Here is a 27,725-nt window from a genome sequence, read left to right as displayed (position 1 = left end):
ATTGTTACTTTAATGTATATTTATTTTTGGTTTCTGATTGAATGAAATAAATTGCAAATTATGAAAATAAAATATGAATAAAATAAGTAGGAAGAATGTGTGGATATCACAATTTTGGTCATTGGGCAACAATTAGACACCAAAATGTCCCGATTTGATGATAAAATAACCCAAATTTTTACATGCATGTATATGGTCACTAGATTTTTTTAAAAACATTTTAATTCATACTTTTTAATGCTCAAAAACAGTCATCTCTGCCCCTTTAAAGGGTTAAACGATGCTGAAATAATCAGATTGAATGCCTTGACGAAAACAACATTGAAATAACAACAACAAAAAGATTATCAAGTAATGTCCAATGGTGTTGCAGCAAATCATTGACTTGACAACTAATAACAGGTTTTAAGAACTGTTTTTTTAAACTAAATATATAGATAGGATGATTTTTTTTTTTTTTTTTTAAATAGGAATTTAATTGGATCATTTACATCAAAAAGCCTTAAAAATGCACAGCATGAGCCGTCAATCTGTCAATTAGCAAAATTCCAGGTGGGCTCAAGGTTACCTGTCAACTTTGAGCTGACGTTTTTTCCACCCCAACAAAATATTAACATTAAAATCCGCAGTTTGGTAAATTCACTTTCTTAAGTGCACATAACAAAATGCAATGTAGATGAGGAATATGATGAAATGATAAAGATTTCTTACCCAGGAATAAAAAAAAAAAGTGATGGTAAAGAAGCTATTCCAATTGACGCCGCGGACAGTCCATCAGTGCGCGGAAGAAACGAGTCTCTCTGCAGTGAGGTTGAACTTCTTCACTTGTCCTCCCGGTCACGATGTCCACCAAAAAAATAAAAAAAATGTCCACTCTTGTCTTGAACCGGGACGATAATCGATACGAGTCCTCTATCGGTTTTTGGCAAATTGTGTGAGTGCAAAGTTCCCAGTCTGGAGGATTTTTTGTTTAAGTCGTGCTAGTATTTTTTTTTTTTTTTAGATGCACATCCCATAAAGAGCAAAGATGTGCTCCGTCATGTTCTTCTCAGCGCCGCGCGTTGTTTAGCGAGAAGAACTGAGCGACGCCTGGGCTCGGTTTCTTCATTTGCATGGAGCGGAGGTGCAATACAGCGAGATGGGAGGTCCATCAAGCTAGACAGAAAACAGCAACACATCCGGTAAAGCTGAAGGAAATAAAAGCATCGAGCTGAAGAATCTCCCCTTTTTCACAGCAATACCATAACAACGAACGTTTTTTTTCTTTAACCACAAAATATTATCTTTCCAATACACTATAATATGACAGCAAGATAGATATAAATATGATTTTAATAGAAAAATTATGTATTTAAACCAACCACTTCCGGTATTCACAAATCCAAATGTGTGGTCTAATCATACAGCTGGGAGCTGTTATACTCAACTCCCTATTGGAGTATTTTACATTACAGAGGAAGAAATAGGAATTGTTGTGCTTTAAATAGCTCGGCAGCAGCGCCATTCAAATGCTTGTTGTTATATAATAAGCAGGTAGCCACAATAATCTTATATTCTATGATAACAATAAGGAAAGGAGGAAGGTCAGGAAAAGTGCAGAAAAGGATTATCAAGTGTGAGATTTTTTTTCTTCCTTTTTCTTTTGAAAGTTTGGACAGCAAGGTGACCCGGTGGGGCGAGTGGGTTGCAAACCGGTCCTAGAGGGCCACTGTGCTTGCAGGTTTTTTTTCTCCAACCGATCCAACACAAACAGTGCAACCAATGAGCTTTCTGCTGAAACAAGATGCACCTGACTGCAATCCACTTATTGCACTTGTAGGATACATGATTGGTGGAAAGGTTTCCCCTAATAGGTTGGAATGAAAACCCGCCCCCACTGCAGCCCTTTCTGGAATACTTTGCCCACCCCTGGGTTAGCGTGTCGGCCTCACAGCTCTGGGCTCCTGGGTTCAAGTCCAAAGTCGGTCCATCTGTGTGGAGTTTGCATGTTCTCCCCGGGCCTTCGTGGGTTTCCACAGGGTACTGCGGTTTCCTCCCATATTCCAAAAACATGCATGGCAGGCTGATTGGACACTCTAAATTGCCCCTAGGCATGAATGTGAGCAGGAATGGTTGTTTGTCTCCTTGTGCCCCGCGATTGGCTGGCCACCAATTAAGGGTATCCCTCACCTCTGGTCAGTAGACAGCTGGAATTGGCTCCAGCACCCCCCACAACTCTCACGAGGATAAAGCGGTTCAGAAGATGAAATGAACTGCTACAGTAATGTTGGTTTATCATAATTATATTCAAATCTGAAACCAACTGCATACATAAATATATATATTTTTAAACTTTGTATTTTAACCCTTTTAGTGGACAGCAGTTTAAAAATGTACACTTGTTTTTCAAGCCCAGGTTAACCAAGTGTGTTTTTAATAATTGAAAATGTTTTTTTTAACGGTCAAATGGATTGGACGTCTCGCTCTGTCCGAGGCAGTGACTTGTAGGGGTAAAGAAAAAAACTAGTTTACCCTGAAAGAGTTGTTTAACCTAGCAACATTACTCTTATAGAGTTTGTATCGTGAACTAAATCCGCTTAGTGGCTTCATCATGCAGTATGCTAATGAAAGCAATAAAGCTTGTGTGTTAGTCCAAGATTTCATTTGGTCAGCAAAGTTGTTGTTTTCAGCACGTAGCTCGTATTGATAATGAGGCGGCAAGGTCGATAATCGGTTGTGCAGTTCGGAGATTAGTTCTTCAATCCTAGCCTGTGGACTTCCTGTGGGCAGTTTCTGTTCATATATATACGTACATGTATAGTAGTACCTCTACTTATGGGAAAGTTTTGTTCCAAGATATGAAAGAAATTCAAGTTACAAAAGTCTTCTTCTATTTTATTTTGAACTTGGCATGATACTCTAACAGGATTTTCTTCAGGTCCTTAAGGCAATTTTATTCTTTATTTCTCATGATGAGTTCCAAGAAAGTTAAACTCTTTTGTTTTCATAATTTTAAGTTCTTAAGTTGTGTGTTTACATGTTATTTATATGTTTTGTCAGTTGCCCACGGTTTAATATCTAGTCCTCTCACCTAGCAACAATAACATTTTTTATACAAAATCCCTAGATTTGAATCATTTATAAAGAGTTTTATTGATATTACTAAGAATCTTAGAACAGATTAAAGCTTTTTATACGTAGTACTTTTGTGTCTCTACTTCTGAGAAATTCAAACTATGAAACCATTTCTGGAACCAATTAATTTTGTAAATTGAGGTACAAACACCCACACACACATTTTTTTCCACCTGCCAAATAATCCTTTCATTATATTGCTTTGCACAGGTGTCTCTTTGTCGTACCAGTTGGTTTCTTGTTGCCTGTTTTCCATCTTCTCATCCTCTGACCTATGCAAATTCCATTATTATTTTTGCATGGTCTCTTCTTTACAATTTTACTATTGGATACGCAACGATGACAAAAAGTACCTGCCCCCTTCTCAAAATTTCATTCTTTTTTTAAAGTGTTTCTCTTTATGGTTTGGGTACTTTAAGTGGAGGGAGTCTCAGCAGGGAGTGGTGGGATAATAAATAAAATTGATGGTGGCCACTCCCTTATTAAATGCAAAATTGCACAGAAATTCAATTTATCCCCAAAATGGACAGTTTTTGACAGTAGAATGTCTAGATTAAGGGACAGTTTCTTCCCCCAGGTGATAAATCTGACTCTTCTATGTAATAGTCATCAACTAACACCCCCAACTCCCTCCCCAAATCCCCCCTTTGATGACAAATTCCTCATTAAAATTCCCCATAAAAGGATGCTATCAGATAGCGTAGTATTATTTTCTTTGGTAGGTATACGCTTTGTTAAATGACCGTGAAGGAAATGTAGGTGTCAGTCTTAAAAGTGTATCCGATGTTTCTTTTTGTTTACCTTTTTGGAAGTGTGTCATGTTGAGACTCTCCTGATTCGCTTCCAAACTTGGCTCCATTTTATGCCCGGAAACTATCATGACGAACCCGCACAAATATGACAGAAGTATTTACTCAAGACTTCAGCAGAAAGTTTAGTTGTTGGAGCCATTGGTTTATATGACAAGGACATGTTGGAGCCTGTTCACACGGTTAACAAAAACAAAACGTAATTTATAGTACTTTAGTAACTTTAGTATGGATTTGGCGAAACCAAAAATTGTTATCTTTGCTTATCATGCTTCAGCAAATGTAGTTTTTTTTAAGCTGCCCAACAGAATCAGAATATGTACAAAGTAGAAAAGTCTGGTCTATGATAAAGACTAATGAAGCAGTCGACATTTGGGTCAGAAGTTTGTGCGTTCATTTAGTCTCTCGGTCGTTAATTCAGGGATTTAAATTATTCAGTTGAACTGCTCTTTTCCACTATTTAATTAGTACAGTGATTCTGTATGTCTTAAATGAGTTTAAAAAAAAGATTCAACTGCAAAAATTTGGATAAAATAATTAATGAATGGTTTAAAGAATCTATTTTAAGGCCCCAATTTTACAATAATTGTGAAAGAAACGTGCTTTGTAAATACTCACATTGTTATCAATGTTAAAACTGAGATTTTCTCTTTACTAAGAGTCTAAATTAATGTCAAAGCCCAAAGGTGAATTTAGTATTTTGTTCATTATTTTTTAATTTGTGGTTGCAGTACCATTTCTGGCCACATATCTTATGCATGACTCCATTAAATTAATACATTTTCATTTGCGTCAACAATTTATTTAAACATAGTCAAGCTTTGTAAATGGTAGGATGATTGCAAATTGAAATTAGCCTATGTCAGCATAAATCATGTATTAGACAGCTCGCATGGGTAGACTAAAACCAAGAACAACGGAAAAGCCTTTAGGGTGGGATCTAGATCCGTGTGATGTGCAAAACAAAAAGTTATCATGCGCTAATGGAATATTCTTTATGATGTATTTTTTGCTCACGATTGACCTCTTGTCAGTCTTGTGCAGATGATCAAAACAATGTTTTTTTTTTCTCTTAAAGGCCTACCATCATGGGTTTTTATAAACTAATTACTGTATTTTCTCGCATATAAGCCGTATTTGTAACAAAAAAGATGACTGAATCAAGGGTATGGCTTATAAGCGCACAAGACTTACAGCATTGCTACACTCTTTCACCAGTAGATGTCGGCAAATTAACATTTACTATTTGTTGGTTATTTTCTGTTTTGCAGTAAGAAAACCACCAATATTGGATGAATAATTCCTTAAGATATTGACCCTAATAATGTGCTTTTGATTCATACAGTATCTCAGGAATGCGATGATTTTTCTTAAGATTTTCCCTTCAAAGTAACACATTTGTAGTCCCTATTAAATCCATGAATATGGAGGGGAACATTGAGAATGAGGGGGCGGCCTATACGCGAGAAATTGTAAAATGTATGACCTTTCACTTTACCAGCAAACTTGTTGATTGAAAGTCTAGTTTGTCATCTCAAATTAAAAGCAGGATTTTTTTTACTGGTGCAATTTATTCATCAGTTATTCGACTGCAGTTTTAAAACCCAAATTATTCACCACACATGATTTATCACTTGGTCAAAACAGTCTTCAGTGAAATGTCTTCATCCAAACAACCAAATAGGCTACTGACCAGCTGCTCCACTTCCTTCTATGTGCTTAATCCACCTCTCTTTCGAAAAGTTTTATATCGTTACTGTTTCTATTGTTCCAATTTCCTACACAATATGTCTAAACCATTTTCCAATAAAACGATTCAATTTCTTGGGAAAAACAACAACAACAAAAAACAGCCTCCACAGTAACGACATTGAAATTACTCGACAACAACTATCATTTCCTGACCAACAATAAAATGGGTTTAAAAGATTTTTTTCAACACTTTTTGGTTTATTTGATGATGAAAATGACAATGAAATTCAATAACGTGAGAGGGGCTCTTTAATGGGTGCAGTTTGCACACTCAATCAAGTGACGGCCTTCTTTTTAAGGTCATCCTGGAGTTTAAGCAAAAGTCATCCTCCACATGCAATCTTGGCTTTGTTTGGACCCGGAGGCATTGTCTTCCTCTTGGTTTTCTGCTTCCCATACAGAGCCGCATCCGCCACGCTTACTTTCCCTACCTCTGATGTCACAATAAGTCATCTTCATTGGAGCAGCTTAGTACCTAAGGAGCCAAAGGAGTAATCCTCAACTGCACGATGAGCCGTGTGAGACAGGCCAGCCATTGGTCGTCGACAAAAGGCATCGCGTCCTTTTCGCGTCAGCAATTTTTTTCCCCCCTCAATTTTAGAGTGCGCGTGTGAATTGTCAGGTCATTTCGGGTTGCACGGATGCGGCGCTGTTCTACACGTGAACAGGAAAAGTCAATTAGGACCCAGTGATGTGTGCTAAGGTTGTAAGTGGAGGTAATAATGGTTATCTTATTATGTGTTCTGTTATATACTCGGGATCAGTGGTAGATGTAATAGTGTTACTGATTCCCCCCTAAGTCAGCTTGGATAGATTGCAATTCTCTGTCATACTGAACAGAAAAAGTATTGAAACTAAAAAAAAAAATATATATACCATATTTTCTCCCATACACGCTGTATTCGTACCTAAAAAAGAAGATGACTGAATCAAGGGTACGGTTTATAAGCACACAAATTAGACTTGACATGCGCGAAACTGCAAGGTGGCAAGGACCAAATACCATAACGCAACAAAAAAGCAGGCCAATACGGTAATCTATTTCAAAATACAGAAAAGATAAACAAATAAAACGTTTCACAAAATGCATTTCGATGTAAATGAATGAAATTGAAGAAAAATAAACCCTTTCATGCATAAAACGTGAAAAGACTCACTTATGCCTGCCATTGCTCGCTCAAAATGCCGACATTTTAACTAGAGATGACAAACGAGATCACTACTGACACACTTCCTAGTTGTACTGCCCACATGACTTCCTTTTTGAATTTGTCTAGGTGCAGACAACACCCTTTAGCAAAGTCCAATCTAGCAGATGATACTTTCGATTCATACAGAAACTCAGAAATACCACGTGTGATGATTTTTCTTAAGATTTTCCCTTCAAAATAATACATTTGTACTCCCCACTAAAACTATGAATATGGAGGGGAAAATTGTGAATCAGGGAAGCATCTTATTCGAGAGAAATTGTAAAATTCTACAATTTCACGGCCAATTTAAGGGTGCGGCTTATACATGGAGGCGGCTAATATGCGAGAAAATACGGTACTAAATACAAAGGTCATGGCTGGTATTGATGGTGAAATACGTCAATCCATTCAGAAAGGGAGTGGAGAATGAGTGAATGGATCAATTTGTCCTTGTTTTTGTTCACTGAGCTGTTCATTTTTTTTTAATAACCAGGCCATTTGTCTTTTGTTTTATTTTGTCTTTTATTTGTTTACTAAAATGAGTCACTTGCCACATAATTAACCTGGCAAATTTCTTTTCACTGACATTTGGTTTGCTACGGAGTGCTATTCCTCCTCCTAGTCAGCCCAATTGGTCCCTTGGTGCTCCTCTGGTGGAGCTAAGAGGCTTTTCGACAGCCTGTTGCTAAAAATGTTCCTGTGGCATACCACAGTATTCCAGATCATTGACGTAATCTCAATAAATTATTTTTTGAAGGGATCAACCAGCCTACACTGGTAATTTGCAGTTAATTGAAGGATGTGTGTCGAAACGTAACCATAAAAACGTAATCATCTGAAAACTTGAACTCAAAACACAACCACAAAACACGACAGAGGGCCAATTACTATAATCCTATGTCTCTTTACACCAGGGTGTCAAAAGTACTGCCCACGGTCCAAAAACGGTCCGAAAAAAGGTGCGATCTGGCCCGCGGAGCTGCTCCGCCTGATAGTCCCATTGTCACTCATTCATACTGTACTTACAAAATCAAATACTTTTATTATTTTGGACACGGGTGCCATAAAACCAAAATTTTGTGGGCAGAAATCACCCACAAAACCAATAGTAAATAATCCAATGTTTATAGCAAGTGACCGACCGGCAAGTACTCAAGATGACAAAGACGTTATGCAAAATTAACTCATCTATAATCATTATAAAGCATGATATATAGATGGATATGTGTGTATGTTGAGATTCTCTCACTACGTTTGTCCAAACCGTGCATCGTATAGAGTTGAAAATTTTCATGCTTGCCAAAAACGTCTATCGGATCCTAATAGATTGAATTTCTTCACCTTCTCTTACTGTGTAGGCTCAATCTTTTATTTGTTAACGCTGAAAGCAGAGGTGATGAATTGTTGTTTTTACATGATGTGCCTAAACGCACCGCATGGCTGAGTGGTTGTATGACGTCATACAATGGTTCATTGAGATTATGTCATTTGTCACTTGGTCAAAACAGTCTGAAGTCAAATGTTGTTATCGAAACAAGATAATACTTAGCAGCTGAGGCGGGTACTATGTGCTCAATCCACTCGGCTCACAATTCGGTCGCATGGAAAAAAAAACAAAAAGGCTGACATCGGCAGTGTTCCTGTGTCAGCGATTTCCTACAAAAAGAACAGTTAATTTGATAACACCATGGAATTTCTTGAAAAAAATACTCTACAAAAAAAAATCCTAACCAAACCGCAGGCTGCCACAGCAATAAAATAAAATAGATGGAAAAAGCCTACCTTCCTGTAAGCGACTCTGGCTTCCTGTCCAACATTGAAGCGTGATTTTTCTTGGTTTATTTAACAAAGAAAAGTCAAAGTCCAATCTTTTGAATTCAGTAACGTTCCCATTTGAGGTGATTGTGGTAACTTATTGATTTATCATTATTATTTTAATGACAATTTAATTTTTATTGTAAGAGTATGTCAAAAATGAGGTGAACTACTTTTCCATTTGTTCCAGAGACATTCTGACAGTCACTCCTCACATAAAGGGGCCATTTTGTCACGACACTGAAGCTTTTTATTTTTTTTAAAACACGCCAGTGGGCGGCACTTTGCGATGAAGGAAGCATGCTAATTTCTCTCGCTGACACACGTCCAGGCTTGTATAGCATGCTTGTTTGCCCAAACTGGCAACCGAGCTTTTGATCCATCTGCAGTTTACATACCAAGTGCACCTTGCATTACTGCAGGTATTTTAAAATATTAGTTACAGTATGCAAAAAAGTATTTTCGGGTTCACCAAAATTGTCATGGGGTGAAAATATTTCTTCCACCTCATGAAGTTTTGATTGACTTAACAAGCCAGGACATGCTCATTTTGAAGAGTGAGAGGTTTGTTTCTACCATGCAGATTTTGTCACAGCAATATATTACAGCACATAATGAGCTACTGTGAGGTCTGTGTGCAAATGACAGGGAAAAGAAAAATATGATGTCATTAAAGCGACACGGCTTGCCATTAGGGTTGAAAAATAGATGGACTACTGTTTTTTTCCTGACATGGATATGTGAGGGCCATTACACAAAGAAGGGTGGGATGAAAACAGGTGAGAATGTGAATGGCCTTCTGACTGAGTTGAGAGGAAAGCTAGTCCTGTGGTGATTTCAATTGTGTTGGATTAGAAGCAAGTAATGGTGCTCTGTTGTTGAGGAATATTCCTCCTATATGCTAGCCTAAAAACCCAAGTTTGAAACCCAACATCGAATCCCAAACTCTTGTTTTAAAGCCCAATTTAGATTTAAAATCCTTTAAACTGTCACTATACAGTGTTCCCTCACCATTTTGCGCTTTAACTTTCGTGGCTTTACTATATCGCAGATTTTTTTCCAGAGGATTTTTTTTAAATGTAATTATTTTTTTAAGTTCATTAAATTTGCAAATCCATGCTTAAACTCGCACTGCTACTTGGACTCAGCGTTGAAGAAGAAAAATTAAAGTTCAGAAAAATGTTAAAATCGATGCTGAAGCACAGAAGAAAATTATATATATATATTTTTTTTAATAGGGGTGACCCTACTTCACGTTTTTTCCATTACCGTGGCCATGTCTGGTCCACATTAACCGCGATAATTGAGGTATTACTGTAGTTCGAATCCCTACTTTGGAACCCGGACCACGGTTTAAACGCGAATTTGAAAACCCTAAGTAAGGGTTAAAACTCTTATTTGGAAAAGTAACCAGTCTTTAAGCCAAATATACAAAACGCATACTTTTATCGGAATGTGCACTTCAGCAGACAATCTTTTCGGTTCATACAGTGTCTCAGAAATACTACGTGCGATGATTTTTTAAAAAGATTTTGCCTCCAAAGTAACACATTTGTACTCCCTATTAAAACCATGAATATTGAGGTCAAAATTGTGAATCATCAGGCGGCTTATACGCGAGAAATTGTAAAATTCAATGATTTTAAGACAAGTTTAAGGGTACAGCTTATATACAGAGGCGGTCAATATGTGAGAAAATATGGTAGATATCATGTGGGCCAGTTTATTTTTGGTCCAAAAAGTGAACTTACTTGCTGCCATTGATGGCGCTAATGGGCCATTCCATTTTGAGTAGAGTAGGACCTTCATTCAATTGGGTTAGAAAGCACTGCCACCAGGTCTCCATGCAGGAGCAGTTCATCACCAGAACTCCTGAATTAAAAAAAAACAAAAAACGAGGAGATGTGAAAATCAGATCAAGCTGGTAAACGGGTACTCATGTGTACCTTGTCCACAGAGGGCAGAACTCATCTGGCAAATGTATCACTCGTGATTCCCAGACCTTACTGATGTAATATTCAGGCTAAATCTGATTATCCGACTAGTATTTGTCGCAGAGTACCCTTCGTGGCTTTTCCCCCTTGTGAATCAAAAACGTTGTAGCTCAAAAAAACACCTGCCTGTCGCCTTCACCCGACACCGCTCTAGCTTATCCCGAGAGACCTCGCTTCTCACCCCGCCGTATAACAAAAGAGGCCAATATCCTGTTTGTTGTTACTTCTAATTAAAGCCTAACATTGCCTTTGTGTGTCAAACAATGCACTTGGGAGACACCTATGCTTTTGTGTTGACCCTTTTTTATTGACTGTTGAGCTGAGTCACTTCCAGGTGAAAGTAAATAAGTACACTGTGACCCCCCCCCCCCCCCTTCCTCTTACCCGCACCGAACGGAAAAAATAAAAAAAAGAAAAATCAGGTGACATCTGGTAAACAGCAGTCAAAGAAAGGCCTAAGGGTGCTGGCCTTCCTGTTGCATGGTCACATGGCCCATTACGCTCTTTTGTTGCTTATTCTTGCTAGAACACCAAATCCAATGTCTTTCATATTTTATTTTTGTATTTTTTAAATCAAGTTTGTTAAGTTGAATGGGCGACTGAGTGGTTAACGCGTCGAGTTTGAATCTGTGTGGAGTTTGCATGTTCTCCCGGGCCTGTGTGGGTTTTCTACGGGTACTCCGGTTTCATCTCACATTCCCAAAACATGCATGGCAGGCTGATTGGTCACTCTAAGTTGACTTTAAGTATGTTTATGAGTATATATGATTGTCCGTCTCCTTGTGCCCTGGGACTGAAATTAGTTGGGATAGCCTCCAGCACCCCCCGCAACCCTTGTGAGGGTAAAGCACTTCAGAAAAGGAATGGATGGAAAAAAACAATGAATTCAATGAAGGTGAAATAAAGGACTGTTCTACATTAAGCAGAGCGTATGGCCGTCCTAACTATGAATAATTCAAAATCAGAAGACTAACAAAAGAATAATATTACTAATGTATTTCATGTTCTAAAAAGACAAGAAACATTTATTGCAATTTGCATTATACTTTCCAATGCACAAAGAAAATATTAAACAAATATAGCAACATTGATCCTTTCTGGTATATATGTTTTATTTTATTTTTTTTCCTTATGAGGACTCAACGTGAGCCATTAGTTTGAAGGGAATGTGTCATTGTAAATGTTAGTGTAGGCTACCATCTGGTGGTCATTAGACGTAACAAAAATATATAAAAGATGATGGATTGGAACAGAATTTAAAAAGGAAATAAGCCATTTTAGAGGTATAAACCTGCCACAACATTTTAACACGATGATTCACCAGTTGACTTTCAGAATCAAGGATCGATTGCAGTTTAGCAAATACAAGTGTAAACGGTCATTTGTCTCCTCAAATTAACCTGGCAACCTATCGCCTGCCTTCATCCAAAATCAGCTGTTTCCCCAAGCATGAATATAATACAAGGAATTGGATAAAATCTTAATTTCTGGGCCAACTCGTCCTACCAATGCAAGCCTTTTCAAAGATGAAGGCGATAACTCAAAATGACTTTGGTGCAATTAATGTTCATCGGTCTTGGTGTAGCGATTGTACGCGTCAAGGTGGTCCCATCAATCATGTAACCGGCTATTGTATTATCAGAGCTTGAAGGTGCGATATATTTGACACAGAGGCCAAGTGGGCCAAAGCAGCTGCCCGGAATGTCATGCATTCCCCCAATAGCTGCGCTTCAGCTGCAGGTTGTCCTCCTCTGGCAATCACTTTCATCCACAGACTGTGACCAGGAAGTGTTCCCCTCGGGGTTGACACACACATATACACATACACACTTGTGCACCTCTAGCCCGCTGAATACTAATTCTGGGCTTCTGCCAAAGCAGCTTTGGTTTGAGCTTCTAATCCCTCCCTGTATAGTGGCAATCCCCCTTTAAATGTACCCTGGTGGTTGTATGTTCACCAGTCCGTGCCCATCCGTGCTGGTCAAACACACGGAAGCCACGCCAGTGAGACGCATAACAGCGTATGCACAATGAAAAACACTGTTGGCCGAGCTTTTTAGCACCACTGAATAAGCAATGACGCGTTTATACACACGGAGCCACTCATTTATGCCGGTAACACAGCATCAGGGACAATAATCTCTATGTATTTGGTGTCTTGAACCTGATTAAAAAGAAAACAAACAACGAGTAGTGTTTTGGATGACTCAGAGTAGTCCGCCTAACGTAAAAAATTAGCTTGGACCGCCTCTGCAGTAGGTATAATTATATAGCATTGCAAAATTATAATCAATATCAGAATGAAATTGTTTCTATGACGTGGCTCATGACGGAAATGAGTTTGACATTTAAAGAAAAGTTTATTCTTTTCACTGATCACATCAAGACGACACAATAAAACAAATAATAATAATATAAAAGACCATTGAATTCATGGTAAGGACATGGCTAACTAAGTCGTTGTGGCAGTCAAACGTGCTGACCACTGAGCTAATAGCATAGACAAGTTTTGACAGTTGATGTAATTCTGTTGTTGTTGTTTTTTTCCAACACTTACCTGGCAACTGTGGCTATTATAGTAGTTTAATACCATCAAGTGTATATATATATATATATATATGTAAATACTGTCAATTAAGTTTCTTTGAATGTCTGGAAAGCGCTATTAATCCAATGCAAATGTTATTATTAACATTATTAAAGGTACCCATCTCCAAAGAGGCTGTTAATTCATGGCAACTCTCCAATGTGGCTGAATTAAAATAATTCTACAAGAGTAAATGGGCCTAAATAGCATCTTTTAGTAGTAAGACTAGTTTGGAATTTTTATTTCCCAGTATAAAAAAGGCCAAACAAACATGCAAGGTTCATCTTCTGATATTCACTGAACTGATCTCTCACTTAACTGAAGCTCAATACAAGTTTAGAGGATTATTGTTTTCTGTAAACATATTACATGTTCACTTTATCTGTCAGCCCGGATGTTTTCCCCATTGTGTGCAACACATTCGCCCCCAAATCACCTTCATTAAAAAAGTGTCTCATTACGTTAATGAGACGACTTCATTATCACTTAAACGACCTTGTCCCTGGCGTTAAACAAGGCCGGCTGTTTGCTACACAATGAGCCTCTTACGTAGGCTCGCACCGGGGGTCGGCAGTAAATAAATAAATATTCAAAAATGAAGACTTCTAATCTGAAGTCTACGTACACGCAAAGGGTATTTCATTCAAAGCAGGGCTGGGTGGGGCAAGTCATGGTGTCAAAAAGCTCGTTCGGGAAATTTCATCTTAAAACTAGGAACCATAAGGGAGAGATTTTCCGACCTTGGATTACTGTCACTGGCATTTGATGAGTTAAGTCGCATAATTATGCAGACAATTTGGGAAAAAATAACACTGGATGTCCTTTAGGAAAAATACACACTTTCAACATTTTCAAACTTCCCCTCCTACTTCAAATTAGAAAAGTTGTTATAATAAAAATTAGATTAGATAACTTTGTTGTTAGATAAATATTCAGGAAAAATCATTGTCAAAGTACCAAGAGAGACATTTTGGACATAAATAAATAAGTTAATAAATAAATAAATATGTATTAAAAACATTTTATATATATATATATATATATATATATATATATATATATATATATATATATATATATATATATATATATATATATATATATATATATATATATATATATATATATATATATATATATATATATATATATATATATATATATATATATATATATATAAATAAATAAATAAATAAGCGTGTTGCTGAAAAAAATATACACATACATACATACACATATATACACAAACACATATACACACATTGAATTCCAGTGTATGGATTAATCGTGATTGAATTCTGACCTGTGAATCGTGATGTGAATTCTATCGCTAGAAATGAGGCAATACAAACCTTTCGTATTGAGAATTTATAACAAAAAAATGCTTTTTCAGCTTTTCTCAGTGCAACCTCTTGGTTTAGTATGTCCATACTTGTACGAACGGGACCTCCATTATTCACAGACAGTCATAAAGACTGCCGATAGGACATCCGTCTCCAATACTACCCTACATTAGCTTGTCAGGCGTAGTAAATAGACGCGTCTTGGAGGAGGCATTTGTCTGGCCAGCCATGTCGTCGTTGTCCATCTTGTCGCAAAGCATGGATTGACAGAGAATTTCTTGTACCTGTCAACTGCTCTTGTGCATATTCCTAAAGTCTATTTGGAATTTTGCAGGCTTACAAGCGGCCCTTTGTTTGCGTCAGTCCATTGGGACACATTCATTGATCTGTCCCCCCCCCATCTGTACTCTCCTTGTCCTTTCCCCACATCCCGCCATTTTCCGAGCCGCACACTGAAGGGATCCCGCCGTCCATACCAATTAGTGGTAGTTAAATGGCCGTGCCACTGGGCTACAGATGACTACATTTCCCACCGCGCAAAGAGGACGATCCCCTCCCATTATTAATGACGCTGCCAGGGAAAAGACGGATGCTGAGCGCTGCCCGCTGAACCTACCACTGGACTCGTTCCAGCTCCCCCGTAACCAACACTCCTCTTGCTAAAAAGGTCAAATCATGAATAGGCGAGGACATTTTGATCTCGCTGTTTATGCATCGGACCCCCTTGCCTGGTCGCGAGTGAAACATGATGTGATTGGCTACACGTTATCTTCTCACAGATACACTTTGAAATCAGGGTGAAGATGAAGACAAGGTGAGTCAGGGTTGACTGATCGATCTTGGTGGCGTGTTAATAGTTTTAATGGAGGAAGGCAAGACTTCCTGTTTGCCCGCTTAGGTGTGGGTATGTGCGTTTCATAAAGATTTATCGATCAAGTGCCATGGGGGTTAATGCACAGCGTTTGGGAGTGCTAAGGGCGCGGAGCAACCAAAGTCATTTCAGGAAAAAGGGCCGCTGGCGAGGGATCGGCCAGTTTAATCCGTAAATCAAGAGGGTGGGATGGAATGTTGCTCGGCGCATTCGTCGAGTACGAATTTTGCGGAAAGTGACTCGATCGCTTGTTTCGGGATCAGTTGGTGGATTGCACGTTTGGAATAAATTGGGGTGGAAATTTGAATGAAATATGTTGGAATTTAACCTTTGAATAAAAGCTTGTATCAATAAAAAGGACATACAGGGGTACCTTGAGATACGAGCTTCATTCGTTCCGGGACTGAGCTTGTATGTCGAGGTACTCGTGAATCAAATGAACGTGTCCCCATAAAAATGAAATAAAAAAATAATAATTTGTTCCAACCCTCTGAAAAAACACCCAGAATAGGATATTAGATTGGAAAAATGGCAACGTGCTCGTAACATAACATAAACAAATTTAAATGAACTTGGACTACGGTGCAGACACACTGAAAAAAAATGTTTAATCTAACTTTACACCAAACTTAATTCTAATTTTGTTTTAAATTTTTACACTTCTCTTTTCCCGGGGTGGCTCTATTTGCCCCGCCCCCACCCTGACTTTCAGATGCAAACTATGGAGGGTTGTTTGCGTTTGTATTCCCTTCAAAATATTCCCAAACTGAGGGAAGAGAAAGTGTCCATTATGTTCTTATGAGCACCCTCTCGCGTCTGCTGTCTGCTCGTATATCAAAATATGTCTCGTATCTCAATATAAATAATTGGCCAAAATTGTACTCTTATCTCAAATTGCTTGTATGTCGTCGCATTCGTACGTCGAGGTACCACTGTACAGGCTTCCAGGCTCATAACTGGCCATACGATTTATGTCAGGATTCACAGCTTGATTCGAACCCAATCAGCACACTCAGCTATTTTGGTAGATTACAAAGCATGACAGCTAAGTGATGCCAACTATTGGATGGGAGTGGAAGTGCAACCCCCTATTGTTTTTCCAGCAAAGATGTGTGTAACAATAGTTTCAAACACACTATGAATCACTACTGGAATTGTGAAAGGTAATACAACCCTGGAAAATAAACATATACATCTGAATATAAGTCAAACAACAAACACCTAATAAAAATAAACCAGAAAATACGGTCAAATGCTGTACAGAAAAGTTAAAAAAAAATAGTTGGTGGTCTTCATTCTCTATCATTAAACTTCATAGCGTTGAATATTCTGGATACGTATTGACATTTGCTTTTTAATCCTGGAATAAAATCCTTTCTCATCATCCGGCAAGCTTACTATCTTAATCACAAAACTCGTCTTACCATAGGAAAGATTTCACTTCCATTTTAATTGAGCATTCTGAGCTCATGTAGCGCTCTAATTACCAACAGTTGTTGTTTGAAATGCCAAGAACGTGGCTTATGAAAGCCAGCGATTGCACTGTTGTTCTTTTTCAGTCGACTGCTGCCGATTAATCACCTTACTAACGGTAAAGGAAAAGCCAATTTAATGGCCCTTACAACACAAAACTAAAAAGGTGAAAAGATTAATATAGCTGTTCTTGCTTTTAGTCCATTTACCAATTTCGTCATACGCAGCTGGGTATGATGCCAATTAGGCTTTTTTAAGCCTATGTCCGATTATTATTATTATTATGACAGTATGAAGTCCTGCTGAGCAGTGGCTTCATACACAGTGGTACTTGAATGTCTCTACTTACAAAAATAAAATCTCCCAAAATATCAAACATCCCCTCAAAACATAAATACACTATCTTTATTTTATTTTGAAATCAGCATGATAGAGTTGCTATGTCCCAGAACCTGGCTAGTAGGGGACCTGCGTCTTTACAATGCTTTTTGTATGCCTCCGACCATGTTCATCGTCACGTTGTTTTGTAACTTTTTCGAGAGTGCTTAAACACATTGACTTAAAAAATTTGACAGATGGGCCGGGTCAGCACAAGATACGATACATATACAAAACTGCATCCGTTAACAGTACATATGAAACAAACAGAAAAAAAGGACTAGAGTATTAACATACTCATCACTCATCATTCAAGTAAAAGTATAATGTACAAAGTAAAGTAAAAAGGAATGTATTAAGAAATATTAAAATGTCATTTACAAAAAATTTTGGACAACGTCGGCGGGCCGGATTAAAAAGCCTATGTGGCCCGCGAGCCGTAGTTTGCCCCTACCTGCTCTACAACACTAGAAATGTTTTTGCAATGTGTTCTTGACTGATTCTTATTTTGCTTAATAAACAAATTGCTATTTTTTCTCTATATTATTGCGTGTGTTTCTCCCATCTTTCAAACTAAATTGCTAAAGTGTCTAGTTGGTAGTTTATTCAGGACCGTGTAAGCAATGAGGGAATTTACAGGTAAAATGTGTCTCTATACTTAGAAAGAATCCAAGTGACGAAACTTCTTCTGGCACAAATTAATTTTAGTAGATATACCACTGCAGTTATAAAGAATTGTCACTCTTGGGGCGCTACAAACACCCACTAGAGCAGTTTTTAGGCGAGGTGGGCTATTGACTTTTCATTTGGAGGCAGCCTTCATAAAACAAACATTTGAAAATATTGTGTGTATGTGTGTGTAACACAAAATTATATGTCTGCACCACCTTAGGTTTATTTTATACTCGCCATTTACCAAGCCACATCCCCCGTACCACCCTAAAACCGGGGCCAGTGTGCAGCCATATCCCCCAAGACCCTCCCCAATTTCCGCCCCTGCTTCTCAGAGTTTCCCGGAGGCCTTAGGGAGTTGCCGATTGCAAATCTTGAGTAGCAGCATTGCTTGCAGCGCACACTTCCACTTCAGGGCGCCCATAAAATTAACAGTGGCTATAAAATACACACTAGCAAAGTATGCTTCTAATGGCACCTGGAAGCCCGCAGGTCATTGACAGAGGACATTATCCAGTAAAATGGCCTTGATGCATCCCCAGATAAGCGAATTTGTTGACTTCTCGTTAAGCATTATCTCGATAATGGTCAGGGAACCGTAGAAATCGGGCCATCCGCCTTAGTTCCCATCGTTTGGACGAGGACAACATATTTTTTTAGTCTTGGCCACCGTGATATGGCACATCATATATTCTTGCCTTTTATGTTATATAAGTGCTGCAGTGGTCTCTGCAGCTCATTATTTTTATGTATGTGAAGATCTGTGGTTGCCTGGAAGCTGTCCATCAGATTGTCAGTTTCCTAGGCAATTGGAGTTACTGTAAGGAAGTACAAATGCAAATCTGGGACATATAACCAGATAAATATATATAAATAAATGAACTTTTATCGTATTGGCTTTCATTGATGCCACTGGACGTCCAATCCACTTTGACTGAGAGAGGCAAATGGCAATAAATCAATAAATGTATTACTGATATTGGTGTTTGTAACCAGTGTGTATTTTTTTGTAGTTATTCGTTTTAATTTTAGGGATTTTTGTTTGTGACATTTTATTAGACTAGGAATTATGCATCAAAATATATTTAGAAAAATATAAATGTACCTATTAGCCTTCAGTACTACTAAATAGTAAAAATATATCAACCGCCACTAGATGTTCAATTCATTCGTGGTAAAATAAAATTTAAGAAAGTGGTATTTAGTGGTATTGGCAGTCATAACGGGTGTGTATTATTGTAGTTCCTTGTTTTAATGTAATTGATTTTTGTTTGTGATATTTTATTATATTAATAAATATGCATTAAAATTTTGGAAAAATATTGATTTACCTATTAGCTACTATTGGTAAATTGTTGAGATAAATCAACCGCCACAAGATGTTCAATTCAATTGCAGTAAATGGTTAAAAAACAACATTTTTTTGTGGTATTTGCGGTCATAACGGTTGTGTATTTTTGTAGTTACTTTTTTAATGTTATTGTTTTTGGTGTATTCACATGAATTTGTAATAATGCATAAAAATATAAATGAAATGAAAAGAATATTGACTTACCGCACAGCTACTATTGACAGCAATAATCCATCTCAAGTGGGAGGGCTGGCCACCTTCCCAATTCCAATGGATTGGACATCTAATAGCCACAAGCTCATTGAAATTCCAAGACGAAGAGCGACATGATTGGATGTCCATCATCGTGAGCAGCCCTGTAATACAGACAATACGACAGTTAAATTGAGAGCACAAAAGTAGACATCGTATTTTGGGTCATGGAGGCCACATTTGTAGATCAAATAGTTTATTCAGGAAGCTCCAATTGAACAATTTACTGAGCTGGAATTGCACACTTTGAACCACTTGGTTTGAAAATAGAACATTTCCAAGTTAAATGAGGAGATTGAGCTGATAAATTGGCCGGTCTGGGTCGCTCACAGCATGAAAAGAAGCTCTTCAGAGGGCCACCAGCACCCACCTTATTATTAGGAAGGCGATTTAAACGTGCAATGTAAAGCATGACCGCAAGAGGGCGTTGAAAGCTTGTTGCATACTTTATTGAAACCAAGGTGGTTTGTGTCATTCCATTGTCTGTCTGTCATAGGCTACAGTAGCTTCAATGCAGTCTTTAGAGAACAAAACAACAGCCGGAATTTTTGGAATGTGTTTCTATTTTATCTAAATCAGCCTTCTATGTAATTTTTCTATTAAGTTGCGAGTGGTTAGCGCTTTGGCCTCACAGGTCTCGGGTCCTGGGTTCAAATCCAGGTTGGTCCACCAGTGTGGAGTTTGCATGTTCTCCCCGAGGCTGAGTGGGTTTTCTCCGGGTACTCCAGTTTCCTCCCACATTCCAAAAACATGCATTGTAGGCTGATTGGACACTAAATTCCCCTTAGGTATGGGTGAGAGTGTGCATGCTTGGTTAGGCTCCACCCCATGATCCTAATGAGGATAAAGCAGTTCAGAAAATGAGATGAGATGAAAAACATCAAGACACTGACTGACCTCAAAAATAGTTAATGCTGTACATGCAATACATATTGCATACATACATACACAAGTACATGAAAATATTAAAAATGAATAGCCATATCTTGATCACATTTTATTTTTTTGCATATGAGTGGGAATAACCTGATTTTCACAATCTGACAACACCATGTCCCAATTTAATACTGAGGAAATGTATTAAGGTGAAAAAAGAAATTATGTCCATATATCATTTTTTTTAGCAATGTCCACAATCAGAAATTGGATCGGAATTTATCGTTACTCAGGCCAATTGCATCTTTTTCAGAGGACTGGAATCAAGTAAAAAAAAAAAAGTGTTTAAAATATATAAACCGTATTTTCACGACTATAAGGCACACTTAAAAGTCTTAAATTTTCTCCAAAACAGACAGTGCGCCTTATAATCCAGTGCGCCTTATATATGGAAAAAACAGAAAACCAATAACAAAAAACACCACTGTCTGATATTAAAAAAAAAAACACAAACGCCTGAACTGAAACAATACTGTTAAATATGCAGATGCCATCTTAGTTTACAACATCTTCCATCATATAGCTCCTCCCCCACTGCAAGATTTTATACAAAAAAATCCAAAACATCAACAATGGCAGGCTCTAGAGGTGACTGTGTAGTGAGTGCTTCTTACCTGGAAGTCAATAGCAATTACCGTATTTTCACGACTATAAGGCGCTCTTAAAAGTCTTAAATTTTCTCCAAAATAGACAGTGCGCCTTATAATACAGTGTGTGTTATAATACAGTGCACCTTATAATACAGTTCGCCTTATAATACAGTGCGCCTTATATATGGAAAAATGTCATTCATTGAGGGTGTGCCTTATAATGCAGCGCGCCTTATAGTCGTGAAAAAACAGTATATATTTGTAAAAAAATTTAGGGCACTGACAGATCAGCACCAGTAAAATTTGAAGGCGCTATTTTGACAACAAGGGGCAAACGTACGACTGCAATTGCGGATAGGAAATTGAGCAAAATGCGGTCGTCATCAAAACACCCACAAACATCTGTTTTTGTGACACCCTTTCGAAAATAAAGAATGCATTTAATTGTGTATATACAGCATAAATAACCTACAAAGAGCCCATCAGGCAAAACAACCCGGCGGCCCAAATCCGAGCCCCTAGCGGACCACTTCCCGGCCCCAGAGCCGTACCCCTGAAACTCTTGGTTTAACCAATAGGAAGTGAAGATGTAACGTGTCGGTTCTTAAAATAAAAGCAGTTCCAATCGATGGAGGTGGGCGAAGAAAAGAGTTTGTTGTTGCTCCCAGTCAGAAGTACAAAACACTGGAATCTCAATCTATCGATTAAGGAACAGAGCCACACATCACTGCGAGTGCAAGGGCATTTCATTCCCCTGATGAAGCCCCCCTCCCCAGGGTGAAGATTTAAAGAGTACCACTGTAATCACTCTTTTTTTTCTTTTTTCCAAAGAACAAGGTTATTTATAACACCTCTTGTTGCAGACTTAACACCCCCCTCGTGTCTTTGAGAGGACACTGGATCTTTGCCAAGTCACCGACCGGCCGGCAAAAATCAGTCACACCACCATGTTCAGCTTTATCTTAAAGGTGACTTGTCAGTGACGTAGTTCTTTGCAAAAGGAGGAATCATTTTGTGCCATCTACGTTTACTAGTTGTGTATTTACCCCTGTTTTTGAGCTGTGGCGCACTTTTTGCATTGCGAAAACATCAAGGCACACCACTAGCTGGAAAATAGGTCTCATTTATGAGGCTCTGAGTCTTTATTTCCTCATTTTTCAGTACCCATGTTGTTTAGTGAATTTTAAGATGCAGGAAATGCAGTGTTTAAGGCATTGTGGTGTTGGTTCTAGCTAAAAAAAATGAAAAAAATGACTTCTATGGTGGTGGAAAAGGTGAGCCAGAAAACTGACGACACGGGTAATCCAGTTCTGATGTTGTATTTTAAATTTGAAAAAGCAAAGCCAAAGAGTTTCTGCCTTTAACTTATTTGTTTTGTGCTTGCAATCATCTTTTCTGCACTTATTTTCAAATTTCATGCATTTACAAGAAAATGTCTCTTTAATTGAACGAAAAGTAGCATATTTTCTGGACAATAAGTTGCCATTTTTTTCATTATTTATCGACCAATACTCAAGTGTGACTTCTATACGTATTTTTTTTCCTCTCTCGGGCGAATGAAAGTCTATTTCCTCTAAGATGCCTGCAGAATTTGACTGAAGGTCCCTTGATGATTAATAAACGTTCGAACTCCCTCAAGGAGTTCCATAAATTTCTCAGACAGATTGCTGCAAAGACTCATTTATTTCATTGAGACACAATCAATAATTTGATGGCCATCCTAAAGGCTACAATTAACGTGGCATATTGTGAAAATCTCTAAAATAAAACATGGGAAATGTGTAAACCACATAAAAAGGTTTAGATACCATTTTTTTGCCTAGCGATAGTTCAGTAATCCACATTTTAATACTTAACTATTTTATCATTAAGCACCTTCATAATTAATTAATTCATTTTTTTGAACTGCTTTATCCTCACTAGGTTTGCGGGGGGTGCTGCAGCCTATCCTAGCTGATATAGGGACAATTTAGAGTGTCCAATGAGCTCATAATGCATGTCTTTGGAATGATGGAGGAAACTGGAGTACCCGGAGAAAACCCACACAGCCCTGTGGAGAACATGCGAACTCCACACAGGTGGACCGACCTGGATTTGAACCCAGGACCCCAGAGCTGTGAGGCCGACGTGCTAACCACTAAAGCCTCCTTCATAATTAGTTAGAACATTTTGGTACAATTAATATGTTAAGTGAAAGTACATTTTCTTTTCCAGTAGAAATGGAGGTGCTGAAAATATTCTTTGTACTAGGATGTCAATTTCCTGCACTTTGATCATTTAGTTTGGGGCACAGCAATTTTAGCAAGTGAGCTTTTCCCACAATGCCTTGTAGGCATTTTGGCCCACCCATCACAGGCTGTACTTGTTGGCCTGTCCTTTTTGGACAGGACTGACAAAGAAGGAATATTGTCCCTCCCGCATGTGCATTCGCACAGTTGTTATGCCCTTACGCTCTCCAAAGATTCCGACAATTGGTTTCAACACAAAGGAAGCAATGCTAGGCTCCCCACTTGGCTTGAAGCTCATTACACATACACTGTGTTCTGCCAGTCTTATGTATTTTCGCACCTCAGAAATCAGCAATTTTGCAGTTCTACTTCAAACACAGGGTAAGGAGGACAGGAAAATTCACCAAAAGCTCGTTTTGATGGCTCGTGCAAACAGCGTTGCAAGATTGGGAGGTTGGAGTGGAAGAAAAATAAAATGAAAGCCTTGATGAAATGTAGGCTTCTTTTGAGAAAGTTTTGATTAGTTTTGGTCATTGCTTTTCTCCATTCAGCCATGTACATCTATGTCTATGTATATTTCTATATTTAGTTATACATTTATTAAATGATTTTTATAATTCTATATTTATTTATATATTTATCAATGTATTTTTATAATTCTATATTTTTTTATGTATTTATTAATTTATTTTTACAATTCTATATTTATTTATATATTTATTAATTCATTCATATATTTTTTAAATTATTTAGATATTCATTAATTAATTTGTATTTTTATTAATTAATTTATATTTATTAATTAATTTTTATATTTCTATATTTATTTTTATATTTAGGAATTTATTTTTATATTTCTATATCTGTTCATTTATTTATTTCATTATTTATATATGTATGAATTTATTAATATATTTATTTGTTTATGTACTTAGTTCTATATTTATTTACTTACTTATTTATTACCTATTTATTTATGTCTATAATGTCTTTTCCTGTGTTCGTATTCTCACCCTCTTGGTACTCTGACGATGAAATTTCCCAAAAACGGACGAGAAGAATAAAGTTATGTTATCTAATCTAATCTAATCTAAATACAGAGGTACCTCTATTTACGAATTTCATTACTACTAGAAGTGGGTCTGTAACTTGGATTCTTTTCTAGGTACAAGGATATTTGACGGTTTACTTTTACATGAATAAATCTCACTCTTGTGTGAGGGTTGACAAAATGTAGGCTGCTTTTAAAAAACTTGGGATATTTTAGTAGAAACAGTTTTGATTAATTTAGTCATTGTTGTTGTACATTACTAGAATTACAGTAGTACCTCTATTTACGAAATGTATTGACTCCAGATTTGAGACTGTAACTTGGATTTTTTTCTCGCTAAAGCGTATTTTACGGTACGAAAAAAAAGTATGCAGTATTTCACATTAAGAAAAAAGAATTTTGGCATGAATCTAACGTCCTACTGACACTAACCTCGTGTTGTTTGTATATGATCTGTTATAGTAAGCGTTGTCACGAGACGGGCAATTTTTGGAGGCGCACTGCTTTTCTGTGACATGCTGCCTCTTTGCCGGGGCCCTCAGCATGACTCATTCGCCCGTGGGAGTCCGCCTGTTCTGTGCGTGAGACGGACCGGACCGGTGCATGTCACCGTGCCTCCAGCAGGAGTGGAATAAGGCTCACGGAAAACTGTCACTGCGAGAGAAGCAGCCGGGGCCGTTTGCCTTTCACACGGTATCTCCGAGATGCTACTGTACGGAGCTTGCGTGACTCCTACGGCACTAAGTTTGCGCTACACTGTCACTATTCGCTTACGTTTTTATTGGCGACTAAAGCGAGTAGCGGCAGCCTCAAGCAAGTGCCTTCAAAATCTGACTTTTCAAGTCATTTTAGATTCCCCTGTAAATTTTTCTGTAAACTGCTGCCAGAAAAATTCACGCTCTTTAGCCGTTTATATGCACTACCGTATTTTCCGGATAATAAGTCGTACTTTTTTCATAATTTGGCAGGGGCTGTGACAAATACTCTCTCAGTCAAAATTGAATTGGACGTTCAGAATTGTCAATGGTAATGCCAATGAGCTTGCATGTCCAGCCGCACTCTGCCAGGAGTGATGTTTCAGTTTATGTAGTTGGCGTATACACCCTACACACCCTCCGGTGGATACACAAGCAAATAAAGGGTTTATTGTTCTAGTCCAATGGAGTGAACTCGGCTTTACTGCTCGGTAAAATTGTGGTGGCTATTTTCTTTTCTTATTGCTCTGAAAGAAAAGAAAAAGAAACAAAAAAAAAACTCCCACAAAAGACTGTTTTAACGTTTAAATCAGCTATTTCCAAATTCAGTTCTTCCAGGGAACACATGCAGGGACCAGCCTAAAATTCTACCACTTTCATTTGTTAACATATAACAGTTAACTTTGCGGATTCACCACCTATAGTGTCAGAGAACAAGAATACAAATATGAAATTAAAGCCACAATTGGGAATTGCCATTTAAAAGTCCAATTAATATAAAATAGACAGCATAAAAACACTGTCCCTATAACGCGGTCATTCATATATTGCCGTAAGGAATGGAACCCATTAACCGTGATAAATGAGGTATTACTGTAATCGGTATCAAGTAAGATTTTTTTTTTAAACACGCACAGTAAAAATTGGTTGGACGTCTAGCACGTCTAAAATCAGGTCGGTGGTCAGAAGAAGAAAAAACTAAAACACATAAATCGCACTTGACTATTGATAGTTGCCTATTTAGCCTGTTTTTCCAACCAACCAAACCCCAAAAAAAACATTTATCCAAAAATAAATGAAAGCTCCTTTCACCCCTGAAATTATCCTCAAGTTGATTTAAATAGAGCATCAAATACATATCTTATCATATCATATCTTATCTCATATTAAATACATATCTCGTAACTCAATTTTGACTTCCTGGTTTGAAAATACAAACAATTTAATTGACACGTCAATGCATTCGTCCGCACAAGTGAATGGAAGTTAAGTTTTGATACAACACTATAAAAGATGACCTGCAGTATATTACAGGTATTCTCATCATCTATCCAGAACATCAAGCCTCTGGTCACATTCTGCCCCAGTGTCAAGGACCCATGGTCGATCATTCTTGCAAATTAGACATGTATCCAATGTGAAGGCGATGATAGGGCTCACCATACACGGTTTAATGTGACACTTGCAATTCCCAGGTTGATAAACTATATATGACAGAGCTGCTAAATGTCAAAAATCATATTTTGTAGTGGGTAAAGAGCATTTTCAGATTTTGTGACCCTTATCTTATCTCATTTTATAATGCTTTTCAAATAGTTTCCCTTTTTTTCCCCCAATATTACCCACGTTTTTGTTTTAACGAAAAATGTCGAGACTGCTTGAAACATCCGCTGAGAATGCACACGCCATTGATATGGAGGTGATCTTTTAAAATAATTGAATGTTTTGAGAACATGCAAAATGCAAAACCTATTTAGAACACAACGTTGCGTTCTAAAGTGAATCGTTATGGTAATTTAAAATGGCTAGCCAAAAATGAAAACTTTCAACCAGATATTTTCATGCAAATAGCTAAAAACAACAAATAAATACATTAAAAAACATTGCTGGATTTTCTTTTTCATGCAAATAGCCATAAACAAATCATTGCTGGATTTTTTTTCCATAGTTTTCATACAAAATGCATATCTAGTAGTTTTGGTAAAAAGATTCATAGTATTTGACGGTGTAATGTTCTTTAACTTGGTGTGGATACATTAGAAAAATGTGTGCCTTGCCTTTATATTCTATTCAATTTAGATGCCGAATCATAATAGCAACTGGTACAAAGTCTCATGGGTAAGTTTGGCAGCAATCTCATAATTGTAACCCTATTATAACCTGTCAACTCATGAGAATCATTTGAGAAGCACTTTCTAATTTCATCAAGTGGACATATTTACAATGCAATTGCAGCTACAGTGGCTGCGTTAAATGTATAACACAATTTTATCTTTTGATAGCATCTTGTGAATGGATCCAATCCATCTTTATCAAAGACTGTTTCTAAAAAGTATAGTTTGAGATCTGTTCGAAGAATTGGAGAGTTTAAAATCTTCGTAAATGAGGACAATATCCAGAAACCAAGAACAAACATTACGTAGTTAAAGTAACAACAGAGAAAATACACACCTGTTAATATAATATGAACAGTGTTGGGGAAATTTTTAGCTTAAAAAACACAACATAAACCGCTGTTAGCGGTCAGAGTGAAAAAATAAGCTAATATATAAGAAGCAGGCCCACCCAAACAATGAAAAAATTGCGAATTATAGTCCTGCAAAATATGGCATCTAGAGCAT

At 37.5% G+C, this 27,725-nt stretch overlaps 1 protein-coding gene across 2 annotated transcripts in view; it reads right to left on the bottom strand.

Annotated features, from left to right (window-relative positions):
• The window catches only part of slitrk6 (SLIT and NTRK-like family, member 6), a 77,545-nt gene that overhangs the window by 14,799 nt on the left and 35,021 nt on the right, over positions 1-27,725 (bottom strand). For both annotated transcript variants that reach the window (XM_077726642.1, XM_077726634.1), the window contains exons 2-4: positions 19,557-19,708; positions 10,435-10,555; positions 712-1,155 (exon numbers count right to left, since the gene is read on the bottom strand). The gene's annotated coding sequence lies outside the window, so the exon portion shown is untranslated. The remainder of the gene's footprint in view (positions 1-711; positions 1,156-10,434; positions 10,556-19,556; positions 19,709-27,725) is intronic.

Source organism: Stigmatopora nigra, chromosome 1 (genome assembly GCF_051989575.1).
Source record: "Stigmatopora nigra isolate UIUO_SnigA chromosome 1, RoL_Snig_1.1, whole genome shotgun sequence".
Classification (NCBI taxonomy): domain Eukaryota; kingdom Metazoa; phylum Chordata; class Actinopteri; order Syngnathiformes; family Syngnathidae; genus Stigmatopora; species Stigmatopora nigra.
Note: the sequence above shows the minus strand (reverse complement) of the source record. Positions and strands in the feature narration are given on the sequence as shown.